The sequence below is a fragment of the Alligator mississippiensis genome, chromosome 11 (genome assembly GCF_030867095.1).
Source record: "Alligator mississippiensis isolate rAllMis1 chromosome 11, rAllMis1, whole genome shotgun sequence".
Taxonomy (NCBI): Eukaryota; Metazoa; Chordata; order Crocodylia; family Alligatoridae; genus Alligator; species Alligator mississippiensis.
The window spans coordinates 48,740,068-48,744,824 of NC_081834.1; the positions used below are offsets into that span (position 1 = coordinate 48,740,068).

Below are 4,757 nucleotides of genomic sequence, written 5' to 3' on the forward strand. Positions count from 1 at the left end.
ACATCATGTAGATTGAGTGAGAATCTGGAAGTCTTATTTCACTAGAAAATCACACAGTGAGAGATTTGGCATTCTGTGTTAGAATGAAAACATTCAAATATGACATTTCCTCCTTAAAAAAACAAACTCAAAACCCTACCCCTAGAAGTTGATTTAAGAAAGAATGAAACATATTGTCTTTTGTCCTTCCTGACATGCTTTGTTCTCTCCCACCTGAAGACACAGGTTACTAAGACATTTCTCTGAGCAGAAGTTTGCAGAGTTTTCAAACACCTGACTGGAGAACGGTCTGCCGGAGCACCTGTTGGGGCTGAAAGTGGAGCTTAATTAAAGGCTTGGGGCAAGAGTCCCCAAAGTGTGGGAAGGTTTGTGTATTTTTCTCCCCTTAGATTTCACAATTATTGCTGAGGAGTGACATCATGCCCACAATGTTGTATTGGCTTTTTAAAACACTGTATTTTTATGACATGTCTGTTCCCCTCTCTCTGCTACCTGATTTACTCAGTGAGCTGCAGACACAGGACTGACAGAGTTACAATACCCCTTTTTACAATGTCTCTGTTTCAGACTGATTTTAAATTGTTTTTTATATATTGCCCATTTTCCATTTTCTCAACCCATAAAATATTTTTTCAGGCTCTGTGCATCAGCTACTAGTATATTATTGAATTCTGAAACATAAATGGAGTTCATGCACAAGAGACTTTAAACTAATTTACATCCTTAGAAAACTACTGCTGGCCCATACTAGAGGAATGCCATGCCTGGAACAGCCACTTCTTTCATTTTAAAGTAACGATAGCAAAAGAAGAGATTTACATGGGTTGCTTGTGTATTTGCTTTTGAGCGTATAACTCTTTATTTCTTGGAAATGTACATGTACCATTAGGATGGAAAAAGAAAACATTTTAGGACTGTAGTAGAAAAGATTAAGCTTCTTACTGAACACATCACAGAATGAGATAAAGCAGATGCAGGTAAGTGATTACTGTTTTCTTCCAGTCCTATTTTATACAGGTGAAGATTCTTAAATCAGATTTATCTTTATTATAAACAGCACCATTTGTCTCCTTAAAGATACTAATGTGGTAATGACAAAAGAAGTGGCATGTAAATGTTTCTCAAAATATCTCTCATGTATTATATTTGAATACAGGGAGATTTTGCAGATCAAGGATGGTTTGAGAAGCCAGGACCAGTAAAACCACCCATTCCAAAAAACAGTGTCACAGACATCTTAATAGCACGTCTAATATTGGAATACAAATCATAGGCAATTATGAAGACAATACAGATAAGGCATAGTGAGCTGCTGATTTAAAAGAAATATCCATTAATCTAAGAGAGTCGCAGAATCGTTAGCACTGAAAAAAATGTTTAAGTTCCTGGGTCATATCGGTTTCCAACAGGTGGCCAGCCAACCAGGCAAAATAACTTCTTACTGGTGTTGCTGAGACTACATGCTGTAGGTTGTGTTTTGAGCGTTGTGTGAACGGTGTATGGCGGGAATAGGTTTCATAGATACGTAGATAAATTAATATTTTAATTTGGGGTGGGGAACAGGGTGAGAAATGTTCCTTAAAAAGTGAAATGTCAAGTTCACTAAAAAAAAGTCCAGGTACATTAATTGAAATACTAACAATATAGATCAAAAGCATTATAGGACTGGCAAGTCTTCTTTTTCTTATATTATATTAGTGGTTGCATAGAATTTAAATGATATGGAGAGACCTCTAGCAATGTGAGAGTAACTTTGTTTCACTTTTTTCATGAAAACAATGTTTTTATTTTAAGCAGTTTTTTGTAGTCTTTCCTTCTCTTTCTTTTTCTTTTCCTTTTTTTAAACAGCCTACAGCTGATCTCACTAGGTGTTACCTTTCATCGAGTCTTAGTTCAGTTTTGACTGCCCAAGTTACTGTATTGTGATATCCAGAAAGAGTTGAGAACCTGTCCTCTGAAATCCAGATGCTTTTATGGGATACCTACCCAAGCACTTGAAAAACTGGACACTAAAAACCCATAGCTGATGGAAGATTTTCTGTTAAAACCATTCCTTTAAATGGGACACGGGCCTTCAGGCTTTCCATAGATATTTTCCTCTACTAAAATTTCAATTAAAAATACACACATTCTTTTCTCACCTAAGTTTGTAGGATTCATTCAGCAAATATTTTGACTGTAGATACCTTCAAGCATTCATTGTCCCATTAATTGCCCAGCACATGCTATGGCTGGGGAGCTTCTTCTCCTGCTACCGATCACATTACTCATGGTATATGTCACTGCTGGTGGTGATGGAAAAGGAGAACGGCCAGAATGACCGAGCCACATTCAATCATTGTGAAATGTTTTGCCATGAGTTTTTTCTCTGAGATTGTTTCTCATCGAGTTCAGTCAGACTCGCATGTAAAAAGGTAGTATTAGTAGCACAGGTACTATATGGCTACTATTGCCAGCATGGAGCATAGGAACTGATTATTTTACCAGCATTTGGGCAGGGAAGGTGGCATGCATTGACTTCCTCACTGCCATGGCTAGATTGCAACTAGGACTCCAATAAACTTGCTTAACCCTAGCTATGACATCTCTGTAGAGCATAGTACTTGAAGAATAGGCAACCTTTTCCAGCTGCAAACTGGAGTAACCTATTGCAGGTTGGAGGTGGGCACCCTAGCACCCTACCACCACTGCCACCAATCTCCACCTGTGGCACAAGAAAAACACCCACAGATAGTGCTTGTCCTTGTGACAGCCTGGGGAGAGCACCTGCAGAAAGTGCCCCCCACCTCCAAATGCCACCAATGCCACAAAATGGTCAGGCCAGATTCAAAGGTTTTGCAGGCCATGGGTTGCTAATCCCTGGTGTAATCATTTCTGTGTCCGCAGCATAGACATACCATGAGTTAAGCCACTACAGCTCACTTGTAGGTGGGACCTGCAGCTGGAGATAGAAATATTAGCCTAAAAATAGGAAATCTTTATCCTAAATAAACATAGTTACCCAGGAAGTGAGGCTATTGTCTTATCAACCATAATGTATGCCATTTCTTTCACAGGAGAAAAAAGCCTGCCTGCTGCCTCAGCTTCCATGAGTGTTATCCAGTAGGAAGTGTGTGCATATTCCACCAGGCATTTGGTTCTTGTCCAGGGTTTCAGGCAAATCCACATGGAGAGGAAATGAAGAGTGAGAATGAAACTTCTTCAGCAGACTTCATTCTGCTGGGATTCCTGAGCTGGACCAATGTACACAAGTTCTCCATGGCCATGATCTTATTAGCCTTCATCGCCGCCTTGTCTGGGAATGCTCTTCTCGTACTTCTAATCCAAGTAGCTTCAACCCTTCACACTCCCATGTACTTTTTCCTCAGCCAATTGGCCTTCATGGACATCTGTCAGACACTGACAATTGTCCCCAAAATGTTAGCAGACTTTCTGACCCTAGGCAACCCCATTTCTCCAGCTGGCTGTGGGGCTCAGATTTTCCTTGTGCTGACAATGGATGTATCAGAGTGCCTCCTCCTGGCAGTCATGGCTTATGACAGGTACATAGCGATCTGCAACCCCTTGCAGTACCCCATCCTCATGAGCAGAAACATCTGCTTTCTTTTATCAGCTGGAGTCCGGATGGGAGCATCAGGATACGCTGTGTTTCACACAATGTTTATACTGGCTCAAAAGAGATGGGCGAATTCTTTTGTGAGATCCCAGCCCTGCTCAAATTGTCCTGCTCTGACACCTCTCAGTATGAGACTCTGGTGTTTCTGGCTGTCATTGTCCTGCTCCCCATCCCTTCTTCCATTATACTAGCCTCTTATGCTTGTATCCTCTCCAGGGTCCTGAGGATGAAGTCAACCAAGGGACAGCAGAAAGCTCTAGCCACTTGTTCCTCCCATCTGACTGTGGTGGTCATGTTTTACGGGGAAGGCATCTTCATGTACATGAGACCCAGATCCTACCACTCCCCAGAGCAAGACAAGATTGTGTCTCTGTTTTACACCATTGTCCCCCCAGTACTGAATCCACTCATCTACAGCCTGAGAAACAGGGATGTCTTACATGCCCTCAGAAAGTGGATTGGGAAATGCAGACACTTCCAGCAAGATTGACAGATGGAGGAGAGGGGAAAAGGGGGAGTGGGAGGCTTGCATGCTGCTGTGGCAAGGGGTGCTGGCTGGAGGTCATGGCTCCGTGGTGGCCACTTTAGAGCCTGGCAGCCCTAACTATAAAGTAATATCTCTGATGTCCAGCCTGAACCTTCTCTCTAAAAATTTTTGGCTGCTCTTCCTAGTAACCAGGGGTGGTGCCTGGGGGAACAGAACCTCCCCCAATTCCCTCTGGTCCCCCCTGGTAAGTTTGTAAGTTGCCACCAGATCCCCTCTCAGACTTCTCCTGTGGAGACTGAATAGTTTCAGGCCATTTATCCTCTCCTTATAGGGCCTGCCCTGCTGCCCCTTGACCATGCGCGTGGCCCTCCTCTGGACCCTCTCAATGCTAGCCACATCCCTCCTGAAGTGTGGCATCCAGAACTGGACGCAGTACTCCAACTGCGGCCTGACCAGCACCGCATAGAAGGGAACGATCACCTCCCTGGACCTGCTTGTGATGCATCTGTAGATTCATGACAAGATGCAGTTAGCCTTACTGACCGCTTCCTCGCATTGGTGACTCATGCTCATCCTGGAGTCAACGATGACTCCAAGATCCCTTTCTGCCACTGTGTGGACAAGAAGGGTGTTCCCAGCCTATAGGTATGTTGC

General features: G+C 43.0%; 1 pseudogene; it reads left to right on the forward strand.

Moving 5' to 3' along the window:
• The first annotated feature begins 3,177 nt into the window (after positions 1-3,177).
• Positions 3,178-4,106, forward strand: LOC132244054 (olfactory receptor 2V1-like; annotated as a pseudogene).
• Positions 4,107-4,757: the final 651 nt, after the last annotated feature.